The 22,154-nt window shown below is 47.5% G+C and overlaps 1 long non-coding RNA gene across 1 annotated transcript in view; it reads left to right on the forward strand.

The window, feature by feature from the left end:
• The first annotated feature begins 1,896 nt into the window (after positions 1-1,896).
• Positions 1,897-22,154, forward strand: part of LOC109287230 — a 27,183-nt gene continuing 6,925 nt past the window's right edge. Inside the window, exons 1-2 of the long non-coding RNA XR_002094780.1 lie at positions 1,897-1,908; positions 9,602-9,603. This is a non-coding gene — a long non-coding RNA (uncharacterized LOC109287230). The remainder of the gene's footprint in view (positions 1,909-9,601; positions 9,604-22,154) is intronic.

A 22,154-nucleotide genomic window follows, 5' to 3' on the forward strand; every position in this document is an offset into this window, starting at 1 on the left:
TTCTACTACTATTTATTTATTTTAAATCCACTTGTTTATTTAAAATGTCCTTGTTCATTTAAAATTTATTCAAAATCTCCTTATTAAAATAGTGAAACCTCCCTCAAGGAGACAGTGGTGGGTGGTTGTCAGAAGACATGTACCGCAATCCAAATTTGCTGGTACATGGACAGTAACCAGGTGGAGGGTGAGAAGACTATATGAAGTAGGCCTGGAGAGCTTGTGCAAATCAAGCTGATGCTTGGGCAAAAGTGCCTCAGCTTTCATAGTTTCATAGTTAGTAGGGTCTGAAGGGACCTGAGCAGATCATCGAGTCTGACCCCCTGCCATGGCAGGAAAGAGTACTGGGGTCAAACGAACCCAGCAAGGTGATTGTCAAGCCTTGTCTTAAAGACCCCCAGGGTAGGAGCCAGCACCACTTTGCTTGGAAGTTGATTCCAGATCCTAGCCACCCTGACAGTGAAGTAGCGCCTCCTGAGGTCTAATCTGACTTTACCCTCTGCCAGCTTGTGACCATTATTTCTAGTCACTCCTGGTAGTGCTTGGGGAAACAGGGACATCCCCAATGCCTGCTGGTCCCCTCTGACTAGTTTGTAACAGGCCTCTAAATCCCCCCTCAGCCTTCTCTTATGGAGGCTGAACAGGTTCAGGTCCCATAGCCTGTCCTCATAGGGCCTGCCCTGCTGCCCCCTGATCATGCAAGTGGCCCTCCTCTGGACCCTCTCCATTTTGTCCACATCCCTCTTGAAGTGTGGTGCCCAGAACTGGAGGCAGTACTCCAGCTGCGGCCTGACCAGTGCCACATAGAGGGGGAGTATCACCTCCCTGGACCTACTTGAGATGCATCTGTGAATGCATGACAAGGTGTGGTTGGCTTTCCTGACTGCATCCCCAGACTGCTGGCCCATATTCTTCTTGGCATCAGTGATGACTCCAAGATCCTTTTATGCCTCTGCACTGACGAGAAGGGAGTTCCCCAGCCCGTAGGTATGGTTCTGGTTCTTCCTCCCCAGGTGCATCACCTTGCACTTGTCAGTGTTGAATCGCATCCTATTCTTATCCGCCCACCCCTGTAACCTGTCTAGGTCCGATTGTAGCATATTCCATCCTTCTAATGTGCCCACATCCCCCCACATCTTAGTGTCATCAGAAAATTTGAACAGGGTGCTTTTTATCCCCTCGTCCAAGTCACTGATGAAGATGTTGAGCAGTGTGGACCCAAGGACTGAGCCCTGTGGAACCCCACTGCCCACATCCCTCCAGGTCAAAAATGAACCATCCGCAACACTCTCTGGGTACGGCCCTCCAGCCAGTTGGCGACCCATTTGACTGTGTAGGTGTCAACACCACAGTCCCCCAGTTTCTTAATGAGAACGGGGTGAGAGACAGTGTTGAAGGCCTTCCAAAAGTCCAGAAAGACTATGTCCACTGCTACCCCTGCATCTAAGGATTTGGTAACCTGGTTGTAGAAAGCCACCAGGTTGGTCTGACAGGACCTGCCTCTAATGAACTTGTGTTGGTTGCCCCTAAGCATAATCTCCCCTGCTGGCCCCTTGTGGACATGTGCTAGAATAATTCTCTCAAAAAGCTTACCCAGGATCGAGGTAAGACTAACTGGCCTATAGTTCCCCGGGTCCTCCTTCCTCCCTTTTTTGAAGATGGGAACCACTGCAGTGGTCAAAGCTAACCAGGAGGAAGGTGAGAGGTGTAAGGCAGAGAGCAAGCAAAGCAACCAAGAAGATCTGCACAATTCAGAGGCAAAACTCAAGCCACAGCTTCGATAGTGGAAGCCTCCCTTCCCTCCCTGTCCCCCCACTACCCATTCCCCCTGAAGCAGTGAATGAAATGTGCTTGCACAACTTTTCCAGATTGTACCAATGCAGGTCATGGCTAGTAACCAGGGTGAGGGTGAGAAGACTGTATGCGGTGGGCCTGGAGAACTTGTACAAATCAAGCTGGTGCTCGGACCAAAGCACCTCAGCATCCGCCACTGCAGTGGTCCTGGCTCCCAGCAAGAAGGGTGGGAAGCAAGTAGGGTTTTCCCCACACAGCAAGAAGCCTTCCCACAGCAAGGATTACAAAGTTACAAGGGTGCAACAGAGAGGTATAAGGCACAGAGCAAATGGGGAGAACAGCCTACTACCCAGAACACAGAGATTTTGGCCAGCAACCAAGAAGAAGGTTTGCAAGGGAGAGGAGTAGGGAACAGAGAGGTGTAATGCACAGGGCAAGTGATGATGCTCACACCAAAGCCACTGAATAAACCTCAGGTTCTGCCACTTCAGTGGTCAAAGCTAACCAGGAGGAGGACAAGAGGTGCAAGACAGAGAGCAAGCAAAGCAACCAAGAAGAAGGCCTCCACAATTCAGAAGAGAAACTCAAGCTTCCTTTGTGGAAGGTACCACCTGCAATCTGAGCCCCCTGCTACTGCAGTGGTCATAGCTCACAATCAGAGCTTACTTTGTGGCCAGAAGTTATTCCAGCGATACAAGGGTGCAACAGAGAGGTGTAAGGTAAAGAGCAAGGGGGGCAAGGAGCCTACTACCCAGAATGCAGAGGTCTTGGTCAGCAATCAAGAAGAAGGTTTGCAAGGGAGAGGAGTAAGGAATGGAGAGAGGTGTAAGGTACAGGGCAAGTGCTGATGCTTCTGCTAAAGCATGTGAAGAAGCCTCAGTTTCTGCCACTGCAGTGGTCCTGGCTCCCAAGGAGAAGGGCAGGAAGCAGGTAGTGTTTTCCCTGCTCAGCAAGAATCCTTCCCCCAGCAATGATTCCAAAGTTCCAAGGGTGCAACAGAGAGGTGTAAGGCAGAGGGCAAGTGCTCATGCTTGCACCAAAGTGTGTGAAGAAGCCTTAGCTTCTGCCAGTGCAGTGGTCCTAGCTAACCAGGAGAACAGTGAGAGGCAGGCAGGGTTTTTCTTAGCCAGGAAGAAGATTTTCCCCAACAATGATTCCAAAGCTCCAAGTGTGCAACGGAGATGTGTAAGGCACAGGGCAAGTGCTGATGCTCATGCCAAAGCCAGTAAAGAAGCCTCAGCTTCTGGGTGAGAAGCAGGAAGTTTTTTTACAAGGGTGTAATGGAGATAGGTCTGGCTGAGACATATCTGCTTTGTTGCTGAGGTGTAAGGCAGAAGGCAAGTGGGCTGAAGAGCCTACTACCCAGAATCTTGAGTTCTTGGCCAGCAACCAAGAAGGCCTAAGAAAGCCTGTGCAATTAAATAAACTCAAGCCTCATCACCTTCCTTAGTGTAAGGTCCCCGATGCGACCCAAGCCCTCTGCCAGTGCAATGAACATAGCTTGCTTTATGGCCAGCAGCAATGACTCCAAAGTTACAAGGGTGCAATGGAGAGACAACAGAGAGGTGTAAAACAGAGGGCAAGTGGGGCAAAGAGGCTACTCCCCAGAACATGGAGGTCTTGGCCAGCAACAAAAAGAAGGCCTCCATAATTCAGAAGAGAAACTCAAGCTTCCTTAGTGGAAGGCACCCCGCTTTGACCCAAGCCCTCTGCCAATGCAGTGGTCATAGCTCCCAAGAACAGCAAGTTACGAGGGAAGAAACCCTCCACAATTCAAGAAATACACAAAGGGGAAGCCTCAGCAGTGCATGCTTTCTCATCATAAGGAATCAAACTGTAACTATAAGTCAGAGAGCAAGTGTGGGGTAAGGCAGAGGGCAAGTGGGGTGGAGAGCCAACTACCCAGACTGTGGACATCATAGCTAGAAGGGTGATAAGACTATATGAAGTATCGTATTATATAGGGTCATAGATCAGGACCACAGCTTGCTTTGTTGTCAGCAACGATTCAAAAGTTACCAGGCTGCAATGGAGAGGTAGGTGCAGAGGTGGGCAAGTGTAGTGAAGAGCCCACAGGCCTGGAATTACTACCTGGACCCCAGGAGGGAATTTGCCAGAGGTCTTGGCCAGCAACCAAGAAGAAGCCCTGGTACAAATTTGCCAGGTTTCAGACCTGAGGAAAGCACTTCTTCAGGGCAGGAATTCAGAGAAAGTGACTGCCAGCAGGGTGGTGGAGGCAGGGGGAGGAATACAGTCCTTTTATGAGTGTGTGTCTGTATGCCTGTGTAAGATTTTTTTATTATTTGATTATTTGATGTTTTGATTATTTGATTGATTATTGATTATTTGATTGATAATTTAAACAACCATGCAGGAGCAGGCACAAGGGAAAGAAGTAGGGCCTTTGCTGAGCCTTAATTTTCAGTTTTTGGAAAAACAGCACTGTAGCAAAAATTATTTTTAAAGGCACACATGCTACAGTAGTCTATGAGGATTGTAGAACATGTAGAGATTTCCTACAGTGCAGGAAATTCAGAGAAACTGACTGATGTAAACTTACTGAGTGATTATTGGATTGATGGGGGGGTTGTGTGTGTGTGTTTGTGTGTATAGGGGCCACCAGCCGGCAGTCATTTTCTGAGACATGGCCAGTAACCATGAAGGCTGTGCTAAGGAGGGAGTGTGCCTGTGCACCATCCAGGGTGCTAAGACCTGAGCTTCCAGCCATGGGGCAAGAGGCAGCTAGAGGTCTTGGCCAGCAACCAAGAAGAAACCCTCTGCATTTGTGGCCAGCAGCAATCCTCTAATGACAATTTCATAATGTGTTGATTAGCAAACAGGGACACCAACCAGGAGGAGGGTGAGAATTATATGAAATGGATCTGCAGAACTTGTGCAATTTTTTACCATACTTGAGCTGATGCTCAGGCCAAAGCCTGTAAAGAAAGCTTCCACAATTCAAGTATTACACAAAGGGGAAGCCTCAACAGTACTTGTGGCCTTCAACCAAGAAGAAGTTAGAAAAGTTTAGTAAGGGTAGTATGTAAAGCAAAGGCTATATATCTTTTCTCCATGGGAATAGAGGGACCTAGGGAGGAGCTTGAACCAGGAAATGGGCATTTACCCACGGGGAAAGAGGCAGGGAGGACACATAATCACCTACCTTGCACTCAGTATCTTCTTTCTCATTGTAAGGAATGCAGCCCCCCCCCCAGCAGAGCTGACCCTATCAGGGTTCAGTGTAGTGGTGTATCAATGGCAGCAGGCACCACAGCCACCTCAACACAGACGCAAAGGGGACACCATCAAAGAGGCTGCAGAGGGGTCTTGTCCAGGGCAGGCATGTATTGGAGTGAGGGCAGCAGCACCCTGGCCTTGTCCCCAGGGCTCCAAAGACCCATGTTATGCCACTGGTGCAGGGCCTTGGGCAAATTAACACCCCCCCTCCATGCAGAAGAGATCCAGCCTTCCATGGTGGGGGAGGGGAGTTGGCGAGCATCCAGATGCGAGACCAGTGGCAGCACTGAGGAGTCCTCCCGTCCTCTCTGGCCATCTCTATGGGGACTCCAAAGTGTTGTGCACGGGGTGGTCGTATGTCCTCTTCTAAGTCTCATGTCTGACAGGTGTGGGCATCAAATAGCACTCAAAGCTTTACTGCACCCCACTTGATCAGCCTGTGGTCTTCTCAAACCTTGAACTCGCATTGCTGTGTGCCCCAGGGGCAAGTCTCGTAACTGGAATGAGTACTTCTCTTCCTCCATTGTTCTGTCATCTCTCGCCTGTCTCAAACCTGACTCATTGATACAGTGAATGCCCACCCCAACCTCTGCTCCCACAATTTATAGTGCTTGAGTGGGGCAACAACCCCCCCCACTGCAGCAGCTTCATTTTTGTATGGGAAAAAAAAAACAGATAGTCTGGTGCTGGGCTGGAAAAGAGCACAAAAAGAAGATAGAAAAGTTTGCAAAGTCCTTGGGTTTGTGTGCAAGCAAAGCAGGACAAGGAAGGCTTGTGAAGGGTGAGCCAAAAAAGAGCATGCACACCTGACTTTGCAGCGTGGCTGGTGGCTTTCCAAAAAGCAAGCCAGACCGGCTGCTGGGGGGTGACACATCCAGGAAGCCCCCCTGTGTACCTGTGCAAGAGATATTATGTCAAAGCTGCAAACCTGAGGGTGTCCCCCACCATGTGCAAGATAGATTGCTACCCTTTGCCCCTGGCACCATGCAGGAAGTGGGAGGAAAAAGAAACAGAGGTAAATGAACCCAAACAATGAACAAAATCTACCTCCACAACCAAGCAATGTAAGGGTGGATATGGAGGCATTCACAGGAAGCCAGGAAACCATGAGTTTTTATTGTTTGCAACATAATATTACAGTAGTTACTTGGGATTCTTTGCTTTCACCCCATCATGACCCTGAACCACCTCTGTCTCTCTGAAATGCAGTGGAGCCCTCCTGGCCCTGCTAGCAGGTGTACGCTCCTGCTGTGACCCCAATGGGTTAGGAGAAACAGGTTCGGCTGTAATTCTTGGCTCATCTTGCACAAAGGAAAGATGAGCAGACCGACATTTCCCTTTTGGGTGTTGCACCCATTTATTTAGGTAGTTCTGCACACTCTGAAAGGCATCCTGGAAAGTGTCATGTGAACTCTGTAATTCACCACAGGAATCCTCAACCACATCTTTTAAATTCTGCATCATGTCTCGCACTTGCTCCAGGATGGTATCCTCCTTACAGAGGGATTCACAGAGTTTCACCCCACAGGCATCTTTGCATTACACTCTGGTTACTGAGGACTCCAGCAAAACCTTGAGCGAGGTTTCATGGGACTATCTTTGCTTGCTGAGAAAATCTCTGCAGTACTCTGCTGAAGTATAAGTGGGGCATCGTTCTGGCGGCCACAGGTCGCAGTGACTGATAAGCAAAGAAAAAAGCAATGGTTGCCTTCATCCCCAAGAGTAGGAAAGTACACAGTCCCACCCCCTCCCCTGCCCTGACCATGCAGAACGCAAAATGCCAGCAGGCACAGAAACAGACCCCTCAACACTGCAGCACCACTCATACTGCCCAAAACTTATGAGTACTCACTGCTCCAGGAACAGGTTCAAGGCTGCTACTGCTAGCTGCAAAAAATTAAATCAAAGAAAGTAATTAGCTATCGAACCTAGCGTACACCACCACCAAAAGAAAATGGAGACCCATCTACATCAGCACATGAATTTCTCCCCCAACCCTTGACCCCCCACAACCAGCACAAACCTGGGAGTTGACTGGAAATGGCAAGAGGCAAGTTAGAAGAGACTTACTAGGTCCAGCATGTTCTTGGCTCTTGGTAGCAGTAGATGATGTATCGGCCACATGGGTTTCTTCCTGACCCTTCACTTCCTCTGCTTCATCATCCATGCTACTCTGTGGAACACAGGGGCTAAGTGGCACTAACTGTAAGGTGACTGATGGTTCTTTCTGCCACTCATGGTCATCAGGGAACAGGGAGCAGTCTCTGGACAGCTAAGACATGCTCATAGTTTCACCCTCAGAAGGGGCTGCTGTTGCTGCCTCCTCCTCCTCCATCTCCTCCACCTCCACCTCCAGCCGAACCCTGGCACTGAAAGTCTGCAAACCCAGGTTGTCACCCACATCCTTGGAGAGAATGATGGACAGCTTGCCGCAGAAGGGGGCAATCGTGCAACCTGCCCCAAAATGAGAGTTCACATCTTTGGCTCTGTAAAATGCTGATCTCAGGGACTTGATCTTGCACCGCACCTGGGTCCAGTCATGATTGTGCCCTCGTGACTGCATGCCTTTTGCAATCTCAACATAAACAGGCTTATTCCTCCTACTTTACAGCCTGTCTATGATCCCTTGTTCCAGCCAAATGTCAATTAAGTCCTCCAGTTCTTTCTGAGTCCAGTTGGGCCTATGGGCATTGGAGGTACCAGCCTCCTGGGATGTCAGCTCTATACTGCTGGTCTGGGCTTTCTGAGACATAGCGAAGCAGTTCATGGTCAACAGCACAAGTGTTTTGTGACAAAGCACTCAGTTAACAACAAAAAAGACCTGGTGATGGGTATTTTGACATGGCTGCTCAATGGCCTGGAATGTTGCAAAAATCAAAACCTACCTGCCTGTGTGTGCAAAATAATTACAGAAGCACAGCCTGTTTTCCCTAAAGTGGTAAATATTTTGTGTAGCCAGTGAGAAGACTAGGCAAAACATTTTTTGTTTGCAAGCTTGATTATGTCAGAATACCAGTGGCTGCACAGCTCAAGATGAAAGGATGAAAGGATGTGCAAAAGCCCCAATGCCCTGGGGTGCTGTGGTGAAGTGTTGAAAAAGCAGCTACAGCAAGCTCCAAACCAACCACACAGTCCCTGCCCCTGGCTTGGTGCAGACGGATGAGAAACTGCAGCTGATGGAGAGAGGTGAAATGGAGAAGTAGGATGAAATACGTGACATGGAGGACGTGGAGCAGGAGGAGGGCACAGAGGACATGGAGCAGAAGGAGGTGCCGTACTGCTTCTGCAAATGCTGTTTACCTGGAGATTAGTGCTGGAATACTTGAGAAGGACAGGAACTTTGCTACAGGGGCACATTATGCACCATCACCCACATGTGAATGAGCCACCCCCACACATGGGTGAGAAGGATAACTATTATAGCTCTAGATGGGTGGGGGGACCAAGCCAAACAGCAAGCCACATTTTGAAAAACATTCCAAAAACATGTATAAAATAATTCACAACACACTTCCAAAAGCCTTATGTGGCACTACACAAACAGATTGATGGTGTACCTGGGCTGGGAAGGTTCTAATGGGTGCCCCCATTCAAAACTGTATGAAGATTAATGAGCTCAGGAATAATGGGAATAATGTAATCCAAAAAGAAAACCAGGAAAAAAAAAGCCAGAAGAGCTCACTGCCTACCAGGAGGCAAAAAACACCCACCTGCCCACCCACTACTCTTATGATATAGTAGTTATCATAGCAGCTATAGTTAATGAAAGGGAAAAAAAACATAGGTGGGATTGGAAGGGAAAGGAATAGGAGGGGAGGATTAATGTGTCTTGTTTTTGGGATCGGGATGGGGTTTGGGATCACGTACTGATGAAGAGAGGCCACGCCAAGTGAGCATAGGTGGGTGTAAGTGACAAGGATTTGGGGTTGACCATGACCGTGCCCAGGGAAGACTCCCAGTGAGAGTCAGAACAACCCAATGAGAGTCTGGGAGTGGGGACTGGGGAGCCCGGGTAGTTTACATGTGCTTCCTTCTGTAATACGTTAGGAAAGACATTCTAGGGAGTAAATTGGTATTTGACTCCCCCTACTAAAACTGTGGGGAATGACACACGGGGGTTTAACTCACTCGAAAATGCTGTTCATGCAAACGTGAATGCTGTATCATGCAAACAAAATTGCACTTCACCAAAAAAAAAAGCTACATTAAAAAACTTTTGGGCAGTCTACATTAACACCCATGTCATCTACACATGCTCAAGGGCATCATCCTGGCCAGCCTCCTAAGTAAAATTGGCCAGCTTTTAAAACTAAAGCTCTAATCATGCTAAAGGGGGGTGGGGGGAGGAAGAGGGAGGGGAAGGGGAAAAAAGGCTTCTTTCAGTAAAATTTTTCACTGTCTCTGAGAAACAAGCTCTACGTTCTAGACCAAGTTCAACCAGACTACTCACTTAACTCCTATAGGTCTTTGTTCTTATAGTCCCTTTGGGACTCAGCAATTCAGTGCAGCTGAGCCCAGTTACCTTCCTTTTATTGCTGGTTCCCTCGCAATCCCTGCACTGTAGCAGCAGCTGTTAGTGTCTCTGTAGGAGAGAATGTTTAAACTTTCTACCACATACATACTAATAAGCTCATTGGGCCACACACCGTCCTCTTGCCTCTCAACACTCCCCTTTCCCTGCACAATGTTGGTGGGGCATTTCCAATATTACCTATATATCACCTGTGATGCTACATATCCTGGGGGGCGGGTCTGGCATGCAGCATCCACCTGCACTATTCCTCATGTTTCTAGAATGAACGGTAATGTCAATTTTAGAAAATATTGAAGTGTTAAGAAGAGGTGCCACTCTCCAAACACAAGTCCAAGTTGCAAACCTATTATGCTGCTGGCAGCAATGATGCTACTGTGCTTGTTGGCAGTTCAGAACACTGTGGTGAACACCATGGTGGATGCAGCAGGGAGGAGGAGGGATGACCAGGAACCAAAAAAAAGAAAAAAATAACAGGAGCAAATAAGAGTGGTACCTACTGGTCAAAGGCCTGAACGACAGTGTTGCTGGTAGGTGTTATAGGGCTTTGGTCCCTTTTTGGTTGGTGCCTTGCCACCCAGCGATGTCAGGGTGAGATCTGGATTCAGCACCACCTAGATAGCTCAGGTGCTGCTCCTACTCACCTGCCACATTTTGATGTTCATTGCTGTTCGCTTAGAAGGTAGTTCCCTGTAGATGACCCGAAAAGATCTTAACCCTGGGCTTTCTTCATGAGGCTCCAGCCTCCCCTTTACCCCACCCTTACCACATCCATGGCCAGGGATGGACTCTGCTCTCCACAGGTCTTGCACTGAGATGATCTCATCCACTCTACCCACCTCCAAGGGTCGGGTTTTCCTGGCCATCCCTTCTCCCAGGTTGTCCTTCACTTTCAGACTGAGGCCTGGGCAACTAAACACACCCCGGTCTGGGGTTAACTGCAATTTAGGACCAGAACTAAACTTAAGAAGTCAGCATCCACTGACAGGCTCCTGGGATCTTGTCTCCCTGGTGCCCACAGTCTTGCCGAGGACTCCACCATTGGTTCTGCCTAATGGACTTTTAGATGGATCAGCTGTCCAGTCCCACCCCCTGAGGGTCCGTGTCCCTTCCCCCTTTTGGCCCGTCCAACCTATGGCTGGGCTGTTGGGGTCCCACCAGCCAGTGTCGCTTGTCACTCCCATGTGGGGATCCATAGCTTCCCATGCCTCCCTCTTTAGCGTGCTGCCCAAGGGTGCTGGCAGTCCTTTGTAGCCACCCCCCACCACAGTACCTGTGCTCCTTGGTGTAGCTGCGGCTCCACTCCTGGGTGTCCCAGGACTGCTTCCCCCTGACAGACCTCCAGAGTCCCTCTGTTCCCAGGGCTTAGTCTCCTCATCCCATCTGCCGGTGTCCTCTGGCAAATGCGCAGCCTCTTTTCCCTGTATCTGAGGCTGATGCTCCTTGGCTCCATAGCCAGCATCTCCTGGCCAGTGTTCTGCTCTCCTCTCCCCAGTGCAACTTCAGCTGTATCCCCGGCTGCCTTTTGAGCAGCCTGTGCCCCTCCAGAGCCATGCCCCCAGTATTCACCAATTTGCAGGCTCAGGCATCTCTAGGACTGCTGAGCCTGCACCAGCTTTTCTCCCCAGCTGCTGCTCATCTTCGCTCCTGTGGTGAGTATCGGGGTGTGTCAGGCGGGGGTTTGTGATGCATTGAGAGGGCTTTTGCCTCCCCTCTCACATACAGAAATAGCAAATCTCCACCTGTTGGCAAAAGAAAATAATTGCAGGTCTTTGAGTCACTTAGTGTTTACATGCCACAGACCTATAGGTACATGGACATAATCAGCAGTAATGCAAACTAAAACTTGTCCGAGCAGTTTTATTTTAATGAACCGAAAAGACTTTTAAAGTGTCAGGAAATCCTGCTCATGCAAACACAAATACAGTTGTGGCGGCATAAACAGGAAATCTCATGGCATGTACACATGTCCTAAGAGTGCATTCATGGAGATATGTGATTACATGACTTGCTCTGTACAGAGAAAAAAGGGCCTTATGCAGCTTGTTTTTCTATAAGAGTCTAGTGATAAAAATGCTTGTTATGGATACAGGGGTTTGTTATGGCACATTCCACCAATATCTGAAGCAAATGGCTCTAGGTGCCAACAGGAAGAGAAAATCAATGATAAAGTGAAGACAAACCCAAATTGTTGATGAAAAACAGAAAATTGGCCTAATTCGTAACTATGTGACTAAAGAACTAAAATATTACCCCCTTTTTCCCTTCCTCTCTCTTTCTCCTTCCCTTTTTCCTTACTATCCCCTCCTCCTTTTCCCTTTTTCCCACCCCAACAATCACTGAGAACTGAAGATATCTGATCTCTCTTCAAGGAAACCTGCCCACTCTGGAAGCCTGGCCAGCTCCTGAGTCATGTATTATTAGGACGGGTAATATACAATTACTTGCTTGCTAAGATTATATCTTGCTAAGATTACTAAAACTTCTAAGATTATATCTATATGCATGCTTAGAGTTAATTCTTTATAATGCTCAATAACACTGATTTATTAAAGTGATACTGGGTTCTTGTTTGGATAAAATAACTGGGTTCTAATTTGGAGAAGATAAATAGATAACTGGGTTCTGTTTTGGAGAAGATAATTAGATTCTCATTTGGAGAGAACTGACATATATCTTAAGGCAATATTGTTCCACTATTTGCTTTCTTTCCATTTGGGAGGAGAACCAGATACCTCCTGCTTCTTAGAGTGACATAATGTCTGTCCCTAGCCCTAAAAGTAAGCACAGTCCAGTATTATCCTCTGGATCCTTATCTGATCCTTTCCAAATATTTTTTTTTGCAACTGCTACTTTTTGTAAATATTCTTAAGTGCCAAACCACTTTCTCTTTTTGTTATTTTACTCATTTAAAGGGAAATCCCCAACTATGTACCAAACCTAAGAAGATGAATCTGGTGTTGGAATGAATGTGGGTTGGATCCTAGAAGGATAAGGTCAGGTACAATTCTCCAGACTTCAAAGTTGTTCCATAACTTTTAATCCAGTCCCAGAACTGCATTGACCTTCTATCCGCCATGTTTTTAGCCTACTTCTTTTTTGGCCAATTATTTAGAAAATTAAAAATAGGCAAATCCTGTGTCAGTGTTCTGAAAGATGCAGCAAATCTTTTTTTCTCTGCAGAGGATATTGCAGCATTTTCAGATCTTGGCAACATAGCTGTGCAAATTAGAACAGCACTTAAATGTTTGCACTGATGAGCCACAAGCTTTCCCTCTGAAGGAAAACGAGAGTTCTTAATTGAAATCCCAGTTGTACAGACTTGACTAAAAGATACTGTTCAAAGCATGTTTTTCATTAACTTGCTCAAAATAACGCCCTATTATTTATAATTGCTATCCATTTTGATTCTGCGTATCACCCTTTTAGGTTATTAGTACTAATTGTCCTTTATTAAAGAATCTACTGATGAATTAACAGACTATAGATAATGTGCTTTGTATATTTGTCCAGTACAACAGTTTCACATGCTTAACCCCATGTGTACCTTGCCTAGGGCTATGCCTTTTGAGTCAGACCTCATTAAAATAAATAGACTAGTTTGGAAAGAAGACAGGTTTCATTTATTTTTCTGAAGTTTCGCTCTAAAATTGTGTGCATAGATTTGATACTAGATTAATAGAATTACAGGATTAATAGCATTGGTTTGAATGAGATACATAACGTTTTCCTATAAGCCAACTCATTAACAAGCCAACTCATTCTTGGCCTACAATAGCATGCCTAACTTTTTCTCCCGATGAGCCAGAGAAGCAGTGCAAGGTCTGTCTGCAGATCAGATCTCACCAGCAGGCCTGATTTGGTACATGGGACAGGTGTGGCAAGGGCCAAACAGGCCCTATGAGGTGCAGATGCAGTGAATCCTGATCTGACATCATGGCAGCAGTCCGGCTTAGGACTGATCCAGTTGCAGGGCTTGGAAATTTGGCATTGGGACATTGGTGGTGTTAATTGTCACCACTTCCTCACCACAAATTTTCTCAACCCATCAGGATCCCAACAGGCCATATGGCATAGTTTCTGTGGGCTTAGGGTTGAACAGCCCTGTTTACAATATAGAACCCCTATTCCAAATCCTTGTCTATTCTTTATAGAGTCATGGATGTATAGATTATAAAATTAGATGGACCATCTAGTCTGACTCCAATGTCATACAGGTAGAATTACACCACCTAGAGCATAACTAAGAAGTTTTTTGCCTTAAGAAGTTTGATGGAGGCCAAGCTGGCAGCAGTGGTAGCTTCCATTCTTGTCCCCCATCTAAGATGGTATTTAGGGCTGGTGGCCCACACATCCACTTCTAGTTATGCTAGTGACACCTCTGTTTATAAAATTCCACCAACCATTTTTAGATGAGATGCAGAACAGACTGGGTTAAGCTAATGACCAAATCTCCAGTGCTTGATACTTGGGAAGGCTTAAGTAAAGGCAAAGCTACTATAACATATGAGTATCCTTTTAAAGAAATGTCTTTTGGAGTGCATTTTCTTTTCATTTAATTTTGACAAGTGATTAGAGAGAATATAATTTCCCTAGCTTTCCTTTCACAACCTCTTTTCAGCATAGAAACCCCTTTATGACATTTTCCCTCCATTTTTTGGCTTTTAGGCTAGGGACAGACATTCAAAAAGCCAGAGCCTGAATTGATTCAATCTTTACAGGTTAGTTTAACCTGCCTAGACACAGACATTCAGGAAATGCAGGCAAATGCAACAGTAGCTCAGGCCAGAATCTGGGGGATGCTAGAGCATGCCCTCAGTTGCAGGGAAGCTGTGCTGGGGAAGCAGGGGGGAGGCGTGGCCAGTCCTGGAAGTAGACTCAAGTGAACTGGCCAGGTGGGGTTAATTCCCCGCTCTCTGTCCCACCGGTACAGACTCAGGCAGGGGTCTACCTGGTGCTCCCCACTCATGGCTGCAGCAGCAGGGTGGGGGCACACCCAGAGGCCAGTCAGCCTGGCCCCCTGAGGCAGAGTGGGCACAAAGGGGTGTTATTTCCCTTCTCTGCATTCTCTGTCCCTGAAAGACTGTAGCTGGGGTCTGCCAGCCATGACCACCACCACCATGATTGCTCCCCGCGCAGGGTGAGCAGCAGGACAAGCGCCTTCCCTGCCCCCTCTGCCAGACTCCAGAAGTGGGGAGGGAAATAACCTTCCTCCCTGCCCCCTTGCCTAAGGGGGCCATGCCTCTTCCCCTGCTGCTGGAGGGGCAAGGGTGCAGAGACCTTTATGGGGGGCAGCAGCCCCTATCATGGTGTCCCAGGAGTGCAAGCTTCTACCCTGTGGGAGGCTGCACTGAGCGGGGCAAGCAGAGCTGCTGCACACTTAGCAAGTGGAAGCTTTAGCCCTGCAGCTTCTGCTTAGCACACAGAGATCTGGCTCCATCTCCAGATACTTTCCATGCACCCCACCCCTGCAGTCACTGCTCATCATGCTGGGTGGGAAGAGTGGGGGAAAGCAGCCAGAGATGGAGCCAGAGCTCCAGGCACTGGGCAGAAGTCACTGAGATGAAGCTCCCCTCACCCCAAGTGACAGTGCATGGCAGGGCACGAGCAAGAGCTGCAGCTAGAGGTGAGAAAAGCAAAACAGCCCTGCTGGGCCCAGCCAATGTGTAGCTTCCCCTCACCTCCAGTGGCTACTCCCCACTCCACCACCCGCTCCTGCCCCTACCACACTGTTACAGGAGGCAAGGGAGTGAGGGAGTTGCTTCATCCCAGAGCATGGATCTTTGGTTCTAGCTGTGTCTGCCTGCCTCCATCCGCCCAGCATGATGAGCAGCCCCTATTGGGGAGTGTGTGGAAAGCAGCTGGAACTGGCATTGGATCTCCCTCCTCTGAGCAGAAACTGCAGAGCTAAAGCTATTCCTCGCCCTCCCCCACCCTTGCCTCCTGGAGCGGTACAGCGGGGGAAACAATCAGAGGCGAAGTAGCCACTGGAGGCGAGGACAAACTGCAGGCTGGCTAGGCCTGGCAGGGCTGTTCTGCTGTTCACCTGCAGCTGTGGCTCCTGCTCCCACTCCTGTCCTGCTCTGCAGCACCACTTAGGGTGGGGGAATCTTCTGCCCAGTGCCTGGAGCTCTAGCCCCAGCTCCAGCTCCAGCCCCAGCTGCTTTCCACCCACCTGTTGTGATGAGCAGCCCCTGCAGCAGCGGGGGTGGAGAAGCATTCAAAGCTGCAGCCAGAGCTCTGTGTGCTGGGCAGAAGCCATGGGACTAAAGCCTTCCACCTGCCCACCCAGAGGTGTGTGGTTGAAGCAACAACAGCTAGAGGTGATGGAGGTAGAAAGGCCCTGTCATCCCTGGCCAGTGCACAGACAGCCTATGGTGTGGCTGCAGCCAGTGGGTGCTGCACAGGACAGGGGTGCTGCAGGGGCTGTGAGCTCCTGAAGTAGATGGTTTCTGGGCTCTAGGCCCACCAGCAGCTCTAAGCCAGCCAGGGCAGCCTGTGTTCAGCCAGCTGCTGCTTGTGCCCCCCAGCCCAAGCCAAGGAAGTGGCCTCCGTGGCCCATCCCAGGCCAGCCCCTGTGCATCCACCCTCAGCAGCACCTTCAAACCAGCCCAGCTCCATCCCACAGCTGCAGGTGAGGCAAGTGGATGGTAGTGCCATGGTGGCCAGCTCTGGCTACTCTCCCACCCCTGCCACTGAAGTGGGGAGGGGGGGTGAATGTCTAATGGACTGCTACACCCTGGCCTGGCAGGCCTCAGCTGCAGTCCTCTGGTTGGAGAGGCGAGGCGAGGAATAATTTCCTTCCCTGCTCCCTTCACCTCAGGGGGACCATTTCGGCTGGCATCTAGCCACAACCCCACCCCCAGCCCTAGCTAGAGAGCAGAAGGGCATAGCCAGCCCTGCTCTCTGGAGCAGACCATAGCCCAGGGCTGCAGAGCATACTAGAATGCTGGGGGACTCTGGTTTAAATTAAACCAGGAAGGGGCCTGGGACAGAATTTGACCCAAATCAGTTAAGTCTGATACTACATTCAACCACATTTATCTTAAATCAGTTTTGCCCATTTAGAAACTGGTTTATGTGCATTGAACTTATGTTCTGTTACAGGTTTAAACCAATTTCTGATCACTTAAACTGGTTTATGTGTAACTTCTGTCCGTAGCCTTACAGTAAAATTCTCCCACTCTCTGTAAGTTTCCAATACACTGGATTCTCCAAATCTCCTTGTTATCTTGGGGGATCAAAAGAGTTTCTGTATCACTCCTAATTTCCTTAAAACATCTTCAAAAATCTCCTAAACCTATAGGTAACCTAAACCCTAGGGAGCAAGGTAAACTAGCTTATGTGCTACCAGACCTAGATTTCTTTGATTCTTCATCTAGCTCATTTATAATTAGGCCAGGTATCTCTGTGCTGAATCTCCATATGCAGTGGACATATACCCTAAATATGTTCCTTTGTATCTACTATGGTACACTTTGTTTTGTCTTTTGCTTGCAACCCACATGCATCTATTTTGAAAAATGCATTACTGATTTAGCATCACTTGTACCTGCTTTGAAGGCACAACTGCTTCATGAAATAGTATAAGATTTTTATTCTGCAGTGTTGTAAAATTCTTTCAGTGGCAGTCAGCTTCATGACAGATTGTATAGGTTATTAAATTATGGGCTTGATGTTTCAGAGGTGTTGAACTCTATTTAAAATCTGAGAACTGCAGCTTGTTCAGCAGTTTTAAAATTAAGCCCTATCTGTGATTTCTTGGGGGATATATGTTTAGTACCCATACATATGCTTTTTGTTTATCTTGACTTGAGATTCACTGATCCTTTTTTTTTCTTTCTACCAATTGCTTTTTTGGCTTACATAATTTAGAGATTGCCATCCCTCCTGTCCTGTATTACATTTTGCAATTTTGATAAGACATACAATTCTGCTCTTGATATTTTATAAATGGGCTTGGCCTAGGACTTTAAGAGGTGCTATGGTAAGTGGTAAGAACAATTTATTAGGAAAAAAATGGGACAAAGGTAGTCATCAGTTTCCATAGAAAAACAAAGCAATGAAGTAATGTATTACTGACTTGCACCTGTTATGTTCTTTCATTAACGTAAGTGTCTATTTGCATGCCATAGTTAATGGAGGCATCTCAGGAGAAATAATTCTACATAAAGTCTTGCAGGTTTTAGAGTCCTGTTTAATGCAGCATGGAATAATCAAAATAGGAAATGAAAGGAAGTGTGTGCTTTATTAATAACACTCATTAAATGAAAGATGCTTTTTAGAATTTGGGGCCTGATCCTGCAAACAGCTCTGTGTACACAGTTTTCTGTATCCATAGGGAGGACAGAGATGGAATTACACACTGGCATAGGAAATGGTCTATAGAAGTAGCCTGAAGGAACAAGAGCTTCATAGGTTTAAGTGGGAGGATGTTCTAAAGTGTCTGAAAGTCAACTGTCCTTGTGCCTCTGAAAGTGAAATAGTTCCTGATCCAACAAAGTATTTGCACACCTAAAAGACAGTTATGGAAAGCTTAATGTTAAGGCATCTGACCTCGCAATGTGTGATCTAGAACCATGTGTTGGATGTCTAGGTTTCCTATGCAATGTATGTGGGAAAGAGGGGTGTTTAAGAATGGGGGGAAGCAGCCTACTTGCCAGGAAGCCAACTAAAGTCAGTTTGCACATCATGGAGCCACCTAGAGCAATTCTTTAAGAATTTAGGACAGGGATGTACTTCAAGGCTTTGCAACCCTAATCAAGGTGCCTCCATGCACACAGTATCCAGTGAATAGAACCCTCTCCTAAAGATAATGTTTATGACCATTCTTTTTAAAATGGGGCATGGCTTGTTTTAAAACAAGGCTGAAATAGGTGGTTGTAGAGGTGTCCCCACCTATATAATAGTTGTCATACAAGCATTTTCCTAGGATTTAAAAGAACCACTTTTTCCATAAATGTGCCCAGACCAGCAGCCCATAAACTATTGTGGGTAGAGGCACTTTCTTGTTGAAGCTGTACCATCATGCAGATATATACATAAAATTCATTTTGTCACAGGGTGTGCATGACTATGTAGCCTGGTGGGTAGAACACACATATGTGATGAGGTGTCCTCCTCCCAAGACTCTTTCTGTATTTCAGTGAATAGCTCCTCTAAATGAAATGGGTTTTATGCTTCAGAGCTAAAAAACAAATTGTTTAGAATTAATTCTACCCAGCCTCCTAACTAAAATTGGCCAAATTCCTTTACAGGTGTGTACTCAGGCCACTAGGCTACACAGACATGCATCATCAATGAAGAAAACCCCCCTCACCCACCCAGCACTGTGAGGGGGGATTTTGCCAGCCCTTCAAAGTTATGGGGCTAGATGCAGAAAGCCAGAATTATATGAGGTTTTATTGGGGGGGAGGGGCATATTCCACCCCAAGCCCACCAACAACCTCCCATTTCTCAACACCCCTCCAAAAGCCATATGCTGCACTAAACAAACAGACAAGGAGGCAGGTATTCACGTATTCACAGTGGAACATGATCAGGGGAAGGGAGCGGGGGAAGCAGCCCCATTGATGCGTCCCCATGGAAACTGTTCCAAGTCCTGGCAGCCTGGGAATTTTGGAAAATGTAGACCTAAAAAGCCAGAAAAGTAAGAGCTGTTGGATTTGCCACCATCCCTTCACCCCCATGCACCCCACAGTATACTATTAGTACTCTCATGTTAATTTTCACTAAGTGTTCATGGCACACATCTGCTTCAGCAACACAACATAAAACACCCAGACACCAGTTCACCTCACCACCACCATCAGCCACAGACTCGAACCACTTGGGGTGGCACCACCTGCTACTATCAACCCCATATATTTCTGATACCATATCAGTTATACAGTTAAAAAAAATCATATATATAAATTCTCATTTTTTTGACACATGGGGGCAAGGGAAATGGATGGGAGAGGATGATTCATATGGCTTGTCATCAGGATCACCATGGGTCACCTACTGGGAAACCAGCCGGAGCCTGGGTGGGTGCAAGTGACAGGGTTTTGGGGTGACTGCAGCCTAGAGTGGGCTCTCTCTGTGTGTGTGGGGCTGGGGGGGGAACTTAGCGCAAGACTCCCAGAAGGGGTAGGGGGCGGGAACTGTGGACGAAGGAGAGTTTACTGGTGAACAGGTGCCTCCTGCTGTAACTCATTAGGAAAGACATTACTGGGGATAGATTGGTATTTAGCTCTTCCTGCTGGAATCTTCAGGGAATTACATATGTGACTTAAGTCATTTGAAAGCCCATGGCATGCAACCACAAATGTGATGCACCAAAATACCCCATGTTAACATTTTGAAGGTGCCGTAATTTAACGAGTATCAAATGCCGTGGCCTGTACGAACACCCTTAGCCTACTTATGTCAAGACAATTCTAGGTCTTGCAAGCCTAAGGGATGATTTAAGTCCTGTCAAGAGGCTGGACTGTCTCCACAATTACACACGAACCAGTTTAAGTGATCGGAAACTGATTGAAATCTGAAATAGAACAGAAATTCAGTGCACATAAACCAGTTTCAAAATGGCCAAAACTAGTTTAAGATAGACATGGATGAATGTGGTATCAAATGTCACTGATTTAGGTTAAACTGGTCTAATAAACTTCTTTCCCAGATCACCTCCTGACTCAAGTTAACTCACAGCCCCCCTCCCCCAGCATCCCAGGATATTTTTCACCTTCCCTGCCACCCCACATCACCTTGGCCCACACTGTATGCTCCAGCTGAGCAGGGCCAGCCCTGACCCTGGGCTGTTACAGAGCTGAGGCAGCAAAGCCTCTGTTTTGCAGCCCTGCTCCTTCCTGTGCCCATCTTATTGGCAGAGCAAGGGAAGAAAGCCCTCATCCCCAGCCTCAACCCTGATGTGCAAGGATTTTTTCCTTGGTCTTACATGACTTACTGATGCACAGCTGGAAGGCAGGGGGTGGAACAGGCCCTCCAGCCTGGAGTCTGTCTGGATCCCTGTGCCTCACTGGGGGCTGCCCCATGCCAATCAGAGTTCCCCTGCCACTGGTGCAAAGAAGGAATTCCCCCTTCCCACTCCTCAGCATGGTGCAGCACTGACTTAGCCCTACCCCAGCCTAGACTTGGCCGGATCCCCGCACCTTAGTGGGGGTCCCGCACCCTGGGCAGTGTCCCCTGAGCCCTGCCACTGCTGTACAGGATGCATTCCCCCCTTCCACCCTCCAGCCTGGCTCAGTGCTGACTTAGCCCTAGTCCCACAGGTACAGGGGAAACAGTCCCTACAAGCCCAGATCCCCATGCTTCAGTGAGGGTTCCTCTGTATGGTCTGGCAATGGTTTAGCCCCACCCCAACAGGTGCAGAAGGAGGTGGGGTGGGACCAGAAACAGTCTCTAAAGCCCAAAGCCAAGCTAGCACCAGATCGTGTTGAGGGGGAGAAGGGAGAATTCCCCTTCTGCATAAGCAGCAAGGCTCAGGTTATTCTACCTGGGGTAGGGGAACCCCTGCTGAGGCATGGGGATTCCACTGTGTGGGCTGATGCCCTGTGCCAGCTGGGCCCTGGGCTGGAGGGAGAGTTTTCTGCTGTGGGTGGGGGGTGGGAGTCTGTGCTGAGCAACCAATCAGGGATGGGGCCCACTCAGCTGCCTGTGGGTGCTCTTGGCAGCAGGCTGGGAGGCATGCTCTAGAACCCCCAAGCTTCTGGTTTGGGCCACTGCAGGTATTTGTCTGCCTTTCCAGATTCAAAGGTGAACATCAGTTCACTTCATTATCAGTTCAATCTATGCAGCTTAACCTGTGAAGATTGAATTGATTCAGCCTTGGGCTTTTTTACCATTTGTACTAAGCCTAGAAAATTATCTTCTGTTGCCTGTGTTTCTTGTACCTCTCTACTTCCTATGAACCTCTTTGAAAAATGACAGTACATGGTACAACATAGTTCTTATCAACAAATGACTGGTATTAAGAAGTTTAACTGAATGATCCCCTGTCTTCATATGATCAGAATTAAACTGAAAAATGCCTTAAATGTTTCTCACTTTGCAATAGTTTGTAATAAATTTACTGATATGCTTCCAGGTAATGTTCTGAAGCAAACCTAATGTGAGAGGTTCATAATGATATATCTTTAAGAAGAAGAAATACAATTAAATACATTAAAAATAAAAGCAGCATCTTGACTACATGTGTTCATCAAACTGGAAAATTAATGGAAGCTTGTATTAGCTTGTGCAACAATATGAACCAAGTTATGTTCTTGGTTAATGTAGTAATTCCTGTTGAAATCAGTTGTACTGGACACAGATTTAAAATTAAGCACATACTGGGCAAATTTACACATGATATTAATGCAATAAAATAAAGTCCTGTGCAGTGTCCCCAGGACCACAATATGTTGAGAAGCCCAACTGGCAGGGAGCCAGGAGGCCAGCCTGCCAGTCTGAAGCTTCTCAACCCCTGGCTCAATGTGCTGCAGAGGGTTGGCTGGGGTGGGAGGATGATACAGTATGGGACCTAGCCAGCAGGCAACCCCAGCACTGTAGTTCCTTCATAGAATCATAGAATCAATGAGTTGGAAGGGACCTA

Source organism: Gavialis gangeticus, unplaced genomic scaffold (assembly GCF_001723915.1).
Source record: "Gavialis gangeticus isolate Ggan-Ray unplaced genomic scaffold, GavGan_comp1, whole genome shotgun sequence".
Classification (NCBI taxonomy): Eukaryota; Metazoa; Chordata; order Crocodylia; family Gavialidae; genus Gavialis; species Gavialis gangeticus.